The sequence below is a fragment of the Acomys minous genome (genome assembly GCF_964271855.1).
Source record: "Acomys minous genome assembly, chromosome: 6".
Taxonomy (NCBI): Eukaryota; Metazoa; Chordata; class Mammalia; order Rodentia; family Muridae; genus Acomys; species Acomys minous.
Window position 1 is genome coordinate 21,914,340 of NC_140487.1, and position 15,075 is coordinate 21,929,414.

Genomic DNA, 15,075 nt, shown 5'->3' on the forward strand with positions numbered 1-15,075 from the left:
TTTCTGGCTTCTTTAAGTGTCTTATATTCTTGATATAGAATCTGATATTCCAAAGGCTCAGATCCCAAACAAAGTGAATTAAATTTAATATTTATATTAAATCAAAACAAGTAAGACAAATTTTGGCTGCAACTTCAAAATCTTATAAATCTTTCTAGTTTTACTCATGAATCAGTCCCTTTAGGCGTGAATGGGTTTCAATTCTTTTTCCTCGTTTGCAATTCCCTGTCAGTTCAAGAGCGTTTGTTTGTTGGTTGGTTTCAGTGCATCATTTGGACCTCCATTTTACAGATTACGAACACTGAATGTGAGTGCACTTAAGCGACCTGAGGAGACAGGGCTGATGTGGGGAAGAAGCGCTAACGTAATTTAGATGGTCCTACGTGACAGTCACTGTTCCTTCTAAACTTGCTCAAGGCTTGCTTCTTTGTTGCACCACATTTTACATAGAAGTGTGAGATAGCTCTAAGCCAGCAGAGAGGAAAGTGCCTTGCTCACCATAGTCAGTGAGCATTAGCAGTGTCCCTGGCTCACTATAGTCAGTGAGCGTTAGCAGTGTCCCTGGCTCACAGTAGTCAGTGAGCATTAGCAGTGACCCTGGCTCACCGTAGTCAGCATTAGCAGTATCCACATTTAATAACTGTTGATTATTTTCAAGGCAACAGTAGTTTGAATAGCAATACACCCTCCAAACAGGTCCTTTCATTAGGCATGGAGAATAGCTTGTTGTTTCAAGATATTTTTAACTGCCCTCGCTAGTTTCATGACATTAAAGTTTATGAAAGGCTCGGAAGTCACCACCAGTAGCTTAAGTGGTAGTTGGACTTACCAAGTGGAAATAGCAGAAGTCACATGGGGTAAGGTAGAAGCAGTTCTACAATGTCTGCCAGTAGCCCCCCCTTTTTCTTTGGTTTGGTTTGCTTGTTTGTTTGTTTTGTAGAGAACTAAGCCTGACATTTCCTATCACACCTCAATCACTGTGTGCTGAGCTGCCAGAGGAAGGGAGTCCTCTGCAAGTACTGGCCTCCACTGCTCTACTCAGGGCCCTTGGCCAATATTCTACTGCCTTTTGTTTGGAAACCCTTAGGAAAAAGCATTCTTATGAATCAATTTTGGGGAAAATATAAAATATGAAAAAGTTCTATTCCTTTATAATTGTTTATAAACTCACTCCTAAGTCTCTAAAAGACGTGCGGTTTTTAAAGAAGTGGACTATAATCATAGGATTGATAAACTATTCACATTATAACGTTTATTTCAGTGCTCTGAGACTACACAGTATCTGGTGGGTAGGATACTAGATGGATCTATTTTAAGTTGTAAAACATTCAGAAAGCAACTTCTAGAAATCCCCAAATGTACAAGTTTTTCCCTAAAAACATGCCACTTGAATTCACTAGATGTTGGTCTTTAGACATATACCAAACACTTAGGAATAGTATAAAGCACAGCTTATTTTTATGGGCATATGAGTAGAAGGGGTGATGTATATAAGCTATTGATGTCCTAGAAGTTATTATCCATATTCTTGAATATTGTTTGAACTGAGAATTGGTTGAGTGTGGTGTGCAATATTGTGGTGCGGAGCCAGAAGCTTGAAGTGGAGAGCCCAGGCGCCTGCATCCATGCAACGCTTCTGGTTGTATAAAATTGCCTTTACTTTTTACAATGCGTCTACGTGTAAAAGTATTAGATACTGAATTTACTTAGAAAGTTGAAATAATGCTTGATAATTGAAGCTAGTCATCAGGCTGTACTGATCAATAAAGTTACTGGCAAGAGGAATGGCTCCAGAGCCGAATGTAAAACAGTAAGCTTACATTGCTGTATAAACCCTGGCTGTGCCTCACTCTGGTTTTAAGCTGACGAGCCATTTGCCACAGTACTTGTGAGACAGGAATCGAAACCACATATAGAAGCCATCCCCTCTGATGCTGTCTGTGGCAACTGGATGGAATCCCATTTGGAAGAGTCTAGGCACTTGGCCCTTGTTCCTTGTGGGGTTCCTGTCATACCACCTCATGTATGCCGATGAATTTTGGCTTTCTCCCCCCACTGTTCTGCCAGTAACAAAAGTAACTGTCTTGTCTCGGGATTTTGGGGAATTTAGTTCATTTAGGTTTCTTTGCCTAGCCAGCTCTCTGGTGGAGTTGCGTTTTAATCCCCAGCCTGTTTTGAGTTATTAGAGTGAGAACAGATCTTCTAGATGCAAAAGGTCTAGATGAGAGAACTAGAAAGTTGCCAGCTTGGTCAGTGCCAAGTCCTACCAACCTCTGTCTGATCTTCAGAATGAATAGAAAATGAGAAATACGCTCAAGATGCTTTTAACCAAACAAGTCAAACATAGTAGCTTGACATTAAAGCTCATGTAAGTCTAGTTAATTGTATCTTTTGAAACTAAAGTGTAATCAAAATATAACCACATTGTGTATTTTAAGGGTATGTATTCTACAGATTTTATGGCATTTAAAACTTAATGTTTTTAATGAATTAAGTCATCTTTGCAGGCCTCAATGAGATCAGTACTATACAATTTTATATATTGGAAAGTATGCATATACATACATGCATACATACATACATTCATACATACATTCCTGCTGTGCTTTTTCAAGTGTCTATTTATGTGATATGGCTCATAAGAGTGCACAGATGAATCTGTATGGATTCTTTGAAGCTTGTAATGAATTTAGAAATGAGCAGAAACATGAGATGTCTTATCAAAATCTATATAAAAACATGCTAATATATAAGAGTTTTAAGTCACTGATTTACATTTTAAAATAATATAATTATTACTTTCTCTTGAATTTTGTCAGGGATGATGCACAGTCTTAGAAGCAGATGACTTATTAGATGTTTGCATTATTTGGTAACCATTTGCTTGAGAGCACTCAAGATAAACTCTTCCTTCCAAGGAAACTAGATGAGTGTTATATGCAATCGTGTGTTTCAGAAAAATTATTGGAATAAAGTGCATTGGACTCTTACAGACGTTATGCTTGGATGTTTAAAGAGCCTTTGAACGTTTTAATTTCACACTTAAATAATGAAAGATATTAAAGGCAAGTTGCTGTCTTCACACAAACAATTATAAAATGCAAGACTGTGGAGAAGTCAGCTAAAGTGATTCGTATTGTTAGGTTAACACTCAATAATTAGTGGATTATCTTCTAGATTATTGCTTTAAAGACAAGCCAATTTCAGAGCAATATGAGCTACTCAGCTTCATTAAACTGTTTACTTTGCATTTACTTCTCATGATTAAATGGTTTGAATTTAATTGTGTTATTTCTAGAATAGATTTTTAAAATTTATTTATTCTTCTCCCATTTATTGCACCCCCACCACAGTTTTCCCGCTCTCCTCTCCTCCCAGCCCCTCCACTACCCCCACCTTCCCCAACCCCCACACTCCTCACTCCTTATCATTTTCCTTTCAGAAGAGGGCAGCCCTCCCAGGGATATCAGCCAAACATGGAGTATCAAGTTGCAGTAAGACTAGGCACCTCCTTTCATATTAAGGCTGAACAAACAACCCAGTAGGAAAAAAGGGTTCCAAAAGAGTCCCACAAGAAGACCAAGCTATACAGCCATACCATACATGCAAAGGGCCTAGGTCAGACCCATGCAGGCTCCAGGTTGTCCGGTTGGTTTCTGTGAGCCCCTGTGAGCCCAGGATAGGTTGTTAGGTGGACTTTCTTGTGGTGTCCTTGACCCTAGGAGGGATCCGGCTCATGCAATCCTCCCTCCTCTTCTGTAGAATTCCCCAAGCTCTGCTTAATGTTTGCCTGTGGATCTCTGCATTTGTTTCCATCACTTGCTGGACAAAGCCTCTCTGATGATGATTGTGATAGGCTCCTGTCTACAGGTACAGCAATAGCAGAATATCATTAGTAATCGTATCATTGCCTTTGGTTTTTGTTTTGTTTTGGGGGCTTCTGTTTGGCTCTATCCTTATCCATCCTCTGGCTCCCGGCCCTCCTGGCCCTCCTGGCAGTGTCAGGGCTAGGCTCCCTCTCTTGGCATGGGTCTCAAGCTGGAACACTCACTGGTTGGCCAATCCCACAATTTCTGCATCATTTTGCGGGCAGGGCAAATCGTAGGTCAAAGGTTTTGTGGCTCAGTTGGTGTCCCAATTCCTCCACTGAAAATCTTGCCTGGTTACAGGAGATGCCTGTGCAGGCTCCGTATCATCCATTCCTAGGAGTCTTACTAGGGTCACCCTCGTAGAATCCTGGGAGTTTCCATTGCACTTGGTTTCTAGCTCATCCCGAGATTCCCTTCCATTCCAGCTATTTCTCCCAGTCCTTTCCCTCCATTCTCCCCACCTGATCTCCACTGTTTCCATGTTCGCAGTCCACCTGTGATATCTGTTCTATTTCCCCTTCCCAGGGGAAGGATTCATGTGTTCTACCTCCCACCTCACCTCCATTGTGCCTTCCTTGTTACTAAGCTGTTGGGGCTGAAGAGATTGCTCAGTGGCTACAGGTCTGTACAGGTCTATACAGGTATATATATATACAGGTAGAGAACCCAAAGTCAGGTCCCAGCACTCGCGTTAGCTCGAGTGGTCCTGATGACAGCCTCTGAGGGCACTTGTATTAATATGCTCATTTTTATAGCATACCAATAAAAATAGCAAACGTCTTACAAAATGCTTTTATTGAATCAATTTAAGAGTAAAATCTTTGATGTATACCAGGTAAGGAACCTTATGCTGAATCCCCGTGCCTTCTGTCAAGCATTCAGTGCAATGGTAAACAACACAGGTTGGAGAAATAAATCAATGTTGGATTAATTATTCCTGCTAAAGAACATATCTTTATTTTGTCATGTCTTATTAAAATTCCAGTACTAAGGCTATGGAGTGCCTGTAATTAAAAGATGGGTTTGGTCAATAACTAAATTTACTTGCTGAGTTTTAAATTTTGAGTATTGGAAGGACCTCATATGGCCGTTAGGTTAATTGGGGCATGAAATTTTTGCTATTTTAAAATTTTACCTATACTTTTCTCTTAAAGCTGAGAGAATGTGTGTTAAATTGAATGTCTTCTTTATTGCATCAAGAATGGATGTGGGAAGAATAATTGAAGGAAACTGTTGTAATATTCTTCCTTTTCTATCAAAATTCACATTTAATGATCAGTGACTACTCTGACCCAAGCTGATCCTATATTAATATACTTCATTACAGAAAGCCCAGATTTTCCTTTTAAATTTATCCTTTGTTGTTCTTTTTCCAAATAATAAAGTTGAACTGCTGACCATAGCTAAATTATCTGCATATTACCCAAAGCCAATGGTGTGAAGTGGGAAACAATCCATAGAGTAAGCTGTGTCCTCTGACTTGCAAGGGCACTTCACTGAACACTGATTACAGGTTTGTTTAGGTGAGTTAGGGACCTGCATCATTGCCATCTGAAGGTAGGCACTTCTAGTCACCATGGCAGCCATGGCTGGTTGCTGATGCAGCCATTTTTCAGCTTTTCCCCATCTATTACAAATGGGAGCCAGAGGAAACAGAAGCTTGATTTTTCAGCATTCAGAGCAGGCCATCCATTAGTGAGCTCATGAAAGGCAAGTGATGAATATCAAAAACTTAAGAACTCGATTCTTTATGTCTACTGTGGACTTTCAGAGCTTAATTTTTCTTTGAGATAATAGAACTCTGAACCACAAATGATGCGTTATTTAATTAGAATATATTTCATAAATTCAAAGTCCTGGCTTGTACCTCTTCACAAGTAAAATCAAAAGAGAGCTGAGGACTAATTTTAGAGAGTTCTCAGAAACAGCTTAAGAGACATTTATGCTTTTCTGCCTGAGATGCCATTATATCTCATTGTCAACAGTCTAGCTGGGTAAATAAAAGCATAACTCTTTAAGAAAGAAACCTGGGATGCGGGCACACATATGATGGGCAGGAGCAGATGCTAACATGGATAGAGAAAGTACATGAGGCCTCAGCAGTACACAAGGACCAAACAGGCAACTAAGAAATGCTGAGAGGGGGAGAAAGTCTTCCTAGGAAAGAGCACACCAGATGGTTAATCACTACCAAATCACACACACACACACCCTGAAACCATATAAATAACCTTATAAGCCTGAGCAAGTTGGACATATATGGACATAAAATTCATGATATACATAAAGAATTGAGTTCTTAAGCTTTTTATATTCATCACTTGCCATATATATGTACGTGTGTGTGTGTGTGTGTGTGTGTGTGTGTGTGTTTCAAAGAGCAGGAAAGTGGTATATACAAAGTTTTGAAAGGGAATCAAGATAGGATGCAATTATAATCTCAAAACATAACAGAAATCATTTTTTAAGGACTAAAACCCCAATGTCACAGCACTGCTGGGATGCTCTGCAAACCGAACTCACAAGTTCAGAGATGTTCTAGTAGGTCTTTGCTTAGGTGTCACGCTTTTGTCGTAATGTTTATCATCATGGAAGAAGTTATTTGAAGGACTGTCTCTCACTATGAAATGACACTGAGCTTGAAATTTAGTTGAAGTACGTCTATATTCACTGAGTCCCTTTCTACTCACTTCCGCCAGCCACTCATAAAAGCTGGGTCACTTCTCATTTCAAGTATGTTCATCATGAGAAACCAAGCATGGTGTCTTCCTAGAGCTCTTCATTGTTCACTTTGAATTATGATGTGATTATTCTGTTAATACCAGCATCCCATTAGTTAATAATCACTATGTATGGGGTAAGGGGATAGTCTAACCATATTTTCTAATGTGGTTTCTCTCAGGTTCATAGTATTTTGGGGAAAGTATTATAAATAACCTTATTTTCACATAAAATTCTTGCCTAGAACCAATAAGCAACCCAAAGTTAGACAGAAAATATGGAGGTCAGGCAGTCTGTCCCTATGGTGTTCAATGATCAGGAAAAAAAAATGCTCACAACACAATGTTATAGGCATTTTCACATCCTGATGGGAGACGGAGAGCCAGCCAGCAGGTGCACAGCTCTGCTTTCTGGAGTTTGGGGACTGATGGGAGGAAGAAGGAGACATGCTGTGTAGGAGAACTCGGCATCATGGAGATGAGAGAATGGAATAGTAAGGCTGTCTTGCTGAGAACTGAGCCAGGTTTTAAAATTCTGAATTTTCAAACTACAAAGCAGAGGTACCCATCCCTTACATCACTGAAAAGCCCAAACTACATAAACGTGCTGATCTATGAACTCAAGTTTTAAAAGTCAGAAGCTGACTTTGTGAACACATGTGATAGGCATAACCCTGTGAGCCCCACAGTTGACACTGCTATCCTATGGCACTATAGTGTGTGAATCACATTTCTGAGGAATAATACTTTTCCTTTAGCTGAACTTAGGTCAGAATTTTTCTGGAAGATTTTTATTTTTATTTTTTTGCAATTTATTTAATATTGTACAATGCTCTGATCTGAATTTGCATGTTTGTAATCACAGTCTGAACATTTTCTGTAGCCAACAGTGCTAATAAGTCATGCAGCTGATAATTATGAATGTGAAGTTGGTGAATATTAAGCTTTGTCATACTAAACAACAATGTTTATTATTATTATTATTATTATTATTATTATTATTATTATTACTAGGTAAAGTATTACCTTTATTTTGGCTTATAATGATAGGGCATCATTATAAGATGATTTCAAAGAAGGAATTTAATGGTTAGATCTCATATCCCTTGACAGAAGGCTAGTTTAACCCCACTAACAGGGTACTAATTAGTAACTGGCTGTTGACTGTTCTCAGGTTTACTGGATTAAGCTGTATCTCCTGAAGACCCATGTCTATTCAGATTATCAAAACTTACCTGGAAATAAGGCATTTGGAGATTAACACAGTCAAGGAATGAGTCAAATGGGTTAGGATGGGCACAGCCAGTGCCTGGTGTCCAGAATGATTTTGTGGACAATGAAAGGAGAATTCGATGGGGAGACAGTGCGAGAAGGGGTGCTGTGCTTCTGTGCATGAGGTCACAACAGATCACCCACAGCTACCATACCCTGGATGAGGTGAGGGAAACCCCATCCTGTGTGCCTTCGGAAAGAATACGGCTCTCGGTGTGAAGTTCTGCTCATAAAATTGTGAGAGAACAAAGTTCCGCTGTTTTACGCTCCTGGGTTGTGGCCATTTTAACCCACATTCTAACCCATTTGAAACCCACAGGTTTTAAAAACAGTGCCCAGATGACGTCTCACAGGCCAGCATGACAACCCGTGGAGAGGACATGACAACCCGTAGAGAGGACTACTGGGCTCGGGCTGTCCTGTATTACGTGTGACAGACTGAGCCTAGGCGGGCAACTCATAGCGTTTCTAGAGATAGTTACCCCCGAATTTGCACCTTGATATTTTCTTTGCTTTTTCTCCCTTTACAAGCATAGGCTTCACATATTATAACATGGAATTTGGTAAATAACACAGACAGGTCAGCAAGATCAATATCTGAAATAAGATTGCAGTTAATGAAAGACTCCAAAGAGTAGATTCTACAAACAGAATGATGGAAAAGTGACCTGTTCCGGTGAATGCAATGTAATGCTGGAACATTGTTTTCATTGAAACTCTGTGAAAACCAGGTTCACACTGATTTGAGAATACTGTAACCCAATTTATGTCAGCCAAAATTAACCTTTGAAGCATAAAATATGTAGTTTCAACATGTGTGACTTTTGAAGTCCTAACCACAACACAACTTCCACAGATTTTGCTCATGAATTTCAGACCAGTTCATGTCACCTCTAGGGGTTCAATATATAGAAACAAATCACCGTTGCCACAAGTTTTAGAAGCACAAGCATCAACTTGGCGTGGCATAACGTGGCATAAAGGAATACTTACTTACTAAGTCTTCATGAAGTCACAGGGTGTACACATGACAGAATTGTGGAAAGCAATAGCTCAAATAGCATGTTCCATCACTGTTGGGAGGGGAGACTGTGGAAGATAACAAGTAAGCACCAAAACTAATGTACTGAATAAATGGGAAATAGTGAAAGTCCCACCACCCACTCCCTTGTATGCAAGCCTAGGCCCACTCTGGTGCTCTCACGGTGAGTATTGGAACATGCTTTGTATCTGTAAGGTGGATTATGTGAAGGGTACCACACCAGATGTATCTCATTCTCCCTTCCGTTGCCTTCATAGTTATGAAAAACATTCTTTCTCTTTTTCTCAAGTATAGATGACACAGATCACTGTTGCTATTGGAATGAGGAGAGGTGTTTAAGAAAGCAAGCACAATGTGAGCAAACATAATCCTTCTTTATTCAAGTCATCCCTCCTGGGAATGAGGAATGGGATCTTTCATTTTTGCATCAATTTCACTTTGGCCTTTCTGATTATATTTGGAGTCTCTTGAGGCCAGGAGAAGGACATGCCAACCCACAAAGGGCAATTCAACATGTGGTGGTAAAAGAATTGGGTAGGGTAGCCAGTGAAGGGCAAAGGAATGGTTTGAAATCTGGAGGGCTCAACAGTTTGACACAGATAATCTGTTTTTCAGGATGACCTGTAGAGTTCAGATTTATTTGTATCTCCTCAAGCTGTAGAGCCAAATTCAGAGAAAAGCTTCTGTGAACAAGGTGGGTTGGTCATGCGATGGATGGTCCCATAGACAGTCCTGAGTTATAAGGAGAAGAGCACAGAGAAGAAATATGAATCTAGTGCAATACAGAAATTAATAAGATATCAGAATATCAAAGATCTTTAGAAACTTGTTTTCTAAGGCAACATACCCTTTGCATCTTGTCAAGGACATAAACACACAGGTTTCAGAATTAAGAAAGAGACTGGGTATGATTTGGCTTTGCACAAATTACTGAAGCTTTCTGAATGTGATGAGAAATGTGCTTTAGATTCTGAAATTGTGTTCTTTAGTTTGATTTAGAGCCCTGTGGATGCAATGTCCATCCCTGCCCAACCCTTCTTTCCAATCAGACAGTTGTCCTTTGGCCCTTCCACAGAAGCATCTTTAGAGACATGTTTAGGCAAAAATATGGCTTCTTTTACTTAAAAACCTAGCAACAAACAGAAAATGGCAAATAGCACAGTTTTATGAAAAAAATTGTTTAAGGGAAAACATTTAAATCCACATTTTCCCTAAGCACTATAACAACATAGATCCTTATGTAAAGATTAAATAAGTAGTGTACCAATTGTGTAGCTCTTAGGGAAATTCGTGGCACTGTGCAGTAATGAGCTCTTGCCATACTCTTTATTTTGGGAGACATAACAGTTTATCTAAAATCTTGAGCTAAAGCTTGAAACCAACTGATCAAACAGGGCACATTTTAGGCATTTTTTCAAATTCAGCTTATAAACATTCTATGTGGAGTGTTACCCTCATTAGATGTATTTTAAATAGCAGTAGATGCATTTTCTGGAAACGGGACATTTGGTTAGTCCCACCAGAGACACAGTCTTATTAACATAAAAATATTATTTCAATGTTGGAGCATTGCTCCTGATTACAGAAGACTGATTAAATAGCAAATAAATATATATTACTCATGTGTACTTGTCACTTGAAGGAGATAAAGTACAATGAATTGAAGGATGAACTAATTAATTTGTTAAAAAGAAATATTCTTCACTGCTCTTAGGCAAGTAAGTAATTACTGTGGATGCAGTATTACAGATCCCAGCAGTTACGGGTAACCATGACTATTCTGCATTGCACTGCCTTTCAGAAAAGAAACTATCCAGTTTCAGAGAGGAATGTGTCAGGCTTAACAGGATAATTTATCTCCTGAGTGTATTGCAGTAATAATATTTGTGGTCCATTCACCAATCTACCTTGTCCCTTAGGTTAACAGTGGCATCTAACTAAAGACATACTTTGATTAATTGACTTCAAAATCCTACCCATATAGCAGCATATATTGGGTAGGTGATTTCCAGCTCCCACTCCTTACTATGGTGCTATTGTCTGTAAATGGTTGCTGGAGGAGAGAGCATCAGTCTTTGTGGAGGAAATGCCCACTGGTAGGTTTCCCACACTCTCGGATGGTCTCATAGGTGTGTGCATATGGGCAGCTCTAACTAGGCTTAAGAGGTTATGAAAGAAAAAATGTAAAAAAAAAAACACAAGCATAAAGTTGAGAGGAGATATAGGAAAAGTTGAAGGAAGGTAATGAGGGATAGATATGGCCATATTTAATTGTATACATTGAATTATCAGTAATAAAAAAGCCTTCTTAATCATACACAGTATTCCATCAGAATAGCATGTAGACTTTAAGTAATTTAAGAGGTTGCATCACATATTCGTAAGTTTTGTGGAAGAAATCTTGATATTACTCCAAGTGCATTACAATAATATAATTTATAATAGAATATTATATGCACTCTTATATCAACACACACAACTTCATTTAATTTATTAATTCACAAATACAACATGTTAGAAATTTAAACTTTAACACTTAGGAAAAATAAGAGAATCCTCTAACTTAAATGGAAGGAAGATTCAATAAACCAAATGTTTATTTTTGGAAAGCCCAAATGTAAAAAAAAAAATGCATTATTGTTCCCATTGGCAAAATAATGGGCTTTCTGTCTTAAAGAAAGCTTGGAGTCTGCCAGCTATTAGGACTAATGATTTATTTTTGAGAGGCATGAGTAGGGAATAATTCAATCTGCAAAATTTTCCATAACTCTAGATAATGTGCCAACAATCTTTCATTCTGTCACTTTATTTCAAAAGAGTACCTATTGTTAGTGGTTTATCCAGCACTTTTTTTTTTATTAATTTGTCATTCAGGGTAGTGAAAAAGAAAGGCATGTGTTACTTCCCTGTTGAAGGAAGAATTCATTATCCATTGGTGCCAATATTCAATACAAAGCACAAAGGTAGATTCTGTCTTTGACTCACTCTTAATTGTCATTTAGTGGCTATTAATTACTCACTTTCTGTACATGCAGCAACACTTACCTATTAAGTTGGATTTATATGCATTTCATATGTATAATTATTCTCTAGATATAAATTAGATATAAAATTATACAAGAATAGTAAGTAAAGATATGTTTTGGAGAGTGCGGAAATGTAGCTTTCACCCAAATGCTCCTAATAGGTAGGTGACTGTTTCCAAGCTGAAAAGTAAACTACGCCTTTGATTCCCATTACCAGACAAAAGTAATAATGATAAGCCTGTGCAAGTAACTATCTGGGAAAATTGCTGCATAATAGTTAAAAATGCAAATAGATCCATATTTGTCACCCTGAACAAAACAAAAGTCCAAGTGGATTAAAGACCTCAACATAAAATCAGACACACTAAATCTGTTAGAAGAAGAAGTAGGGAAGAGCCTTGAACTCATTGGCGGCACAGGAGACAACTTGCTGAACAGAGCATCAGTAATTCAGGCTCTAAGAGGAACAATTAATAAATGGGACCTCATGAGACTGAAAAGCTTCTGTAAGGCAAAGGATGCTGTCAACAGAACATGTCCAGCCTAGATGGCCTCTGAGAGGCTGCATCCAGCGGAGGATCAGGACAGATGCTGGGTCTCTGCCAGACTCTGAGTGGAGCACTGGGAGTGGTATGGAAGAACGGGGCGGGGTGTGGGGTTGGAAGGACCCAGAGGGTTCAGGAGCCCCACAAGGAGACCATCAAGGCCAACTGATCTGGACCCAGGGGGGCCCTGCACAAACTGTTGCACCAACCAAGGACAATGCATGCAGTCAACCTAGACCCCCCTATTCAGATCTAGCCAGTGGACTTCTTACTCTCCACAGTTTTGAGGAGAGCGGGGACTGCCTCTGACATGATGCCCCCAATTTGATCACTTCCTTTTGGTGCGGAGGCCCAGCCGGAACACAGGGGAAGAGGAAGCAGGCTACCCAGATGATAACCTGATAGACTGTGGTCATATGGTGGGGGAGGAGGTCCCCTTCTGTCAGAGGTCAAGGGGAGGGGAATAGGGCAATGGAGGGAGGGTAGAAATGGGAAGATACAAGGTAGGGATAACACTCGATATGTAATCTGGATAAGTTATAATAAATTAAAATTTAAAAATACATGTTGAATTGAAATATCTTTTTAATCATAGGATACAATTTTAATGTATCAGACACAATATTTTTAAAAATTAAATATGATACCATATACTTTTCTTAAAAGTTTTGCACTAAAAATTAAAACTACATTAAATTTTTATTTATTAATAATTAAATCCAGCAGTTTATTTAAATTTATAATTTCTAAGTTCCAGGGATCCTTCATCTCTATACCTGCTCCCCCAGCCCTGAGATTTCCGACATGCCCATAGCTTTTTATTTAGATGCAGGACTCCAAACTAAATTCCTCAAGCTTCCACATCTTGCGCTTTGCCAAACAAGTAAATTCTCCAGAACCACACACTTATCCTGAAGCTATCAGCAGTATGTATAAGTTAGCAAAGCCTCGTGACAAAATTCCCCAGTCTCTGGCTTACTTTTCATGGCCATCCCATGTTGGTTGGGATGTTCTGCTTCATCACCTTGATTGCTTACATTGTAGAAGACTCCCCATCTTGGAGCTTTGTAATTGCTGAGGGAGGAAAGGGGCCATGGCTTCTTTTCCAAAGTAACACCGGGCACTCTGATAACTGCTGGAGCCTGGCTCATGGGCTTATAAACTTCAAGGTAGTAAGGAATGGAGTCCTAGCATGTTCTGGAGAGACACTTATCTGGAAAGTGATGTTCATGATGAAGACACTTTCTATGCAGCACTGAACTTGGATGAGGGTGTATTCACCTTGCTCTGTGGTCATTGGGTAACAAACGTAGACCTGGGGACTGTCACCAGGAATCTGGTGTTGTTACTAATTAGCTTGGAACATGCTGGTCCAAGTGCTTCGCAGAAACCACAAGAAAAGTTTGTTTTGGCTCATGGGTCCTGAGCATGTTAGGCACAATGGAAGGAGCAAAATCTTGATATTTGTGGTAGGGAAAGCATGTGGAAAATGCTTTTTACAAGGCAATAGATGAGAAAGGAGATACTGAGCTGAAACAAGGGACCTGTTTGAACCTAACATTTAAACACCCGCCCCCGCAGTGAGCTAGTTCTCCCAATTCAGACGTTCCTCTTGAGGTGCCTGCAACCACCCAGCACAGAGATGCACAATGACCATGTTAAGACACAACAGTGTTTCCGTATGCCTATATGTTCATGAAGTGTATTACAAAACAAGAATGTAATAGGGAGCTCACAAAATAAGAAACTAGAATTTAACACTACACTTAAAAAAATACCCACTATTGTTTTCAGATAAAGTATCTTCAAAGATATATTTGTTTATCATATAACTCTATTTTTAGTTTCAATTTCATTTTACCCACTTCAGTAGTGAAGTCTATGGGGAAAATTGTGCTAAAGAATTTTTTCCCTGTATTATGTTAAAACTATCACAGTTTGGGAGAAGTAGAGAAAGGACAAATTACCCAAGTTTATAGAAGATTCAAACATCTGACTGAAAGACACTATCAAGGCTATTGCTAAAACCTTGAATTTTTTGGGGGGTGGGGGGGCAACGAGTAGAATTTAGGAGCCACACAAATTGCAGCTTCATTGCTTAAAATGTAAGTTCTATGGCAATTCATTTATTTTCATTTGTGAGCATATTTAATACTGTTAGATTTTCCAGGTACAGTACACTTAGCTAGATGTTAGAAACTCACACAGTCAAAACAGGCAAGAGAGAAGCTAAAGTGAGCGTGTAAACCAAATGAGGCGTTTAAGAAGCCACTAGACAAGACCATGAGAGTAAATGCTGCGTACCAGGGCAGACCTTTCCCGTGGTGTGCTTGTGAGCCTTGTGAGCCGCTGAGATGGCGTGGGTGGAGTTGATCCAACCCAGGAAAGAGTCCAGTGAAGATCTGAATGGCCATAGGATGCAGGAGCTGATATGACAAAGAGGCAGACTCTATGACACATCATATTGGAAGGATTTGCAGAGCATCACACTGTCGGCGGTTAATATATCTTAGAGAAAAACATCCTCCTGGGACATGTGGCAACAGTTGTAGGGAGTTTCATTCATGTTAAATAATGAGCTGTAAGAGCCTTCTGGTAAAT

The 15,075-nt window shown here is 39.3% G+C and overlaps 1 long non-coding RNA gene across 1 annotated transcript in view; it reads right to left on the reverse strand.

Moving 5' to 3' along the window:
• Window positions 1-9,318: 9,318 nt before the first annotated feature.
• The window catches only part of LOC311599465, a 42,326-nt gene continuing 36,569 nt past the window's right edge, over window positions 9,319-15,075 (reverse strand). Inside the window, exon 3 of the long non-coding RNA XR_014779903.1 lies at window positions 9,319-9,635. This is a non-coding gene — a long non-coding RNA (uncharacterized lncRNA). The remainder of the gene's footprint in view (window positions 9,636-15,075) is intronic.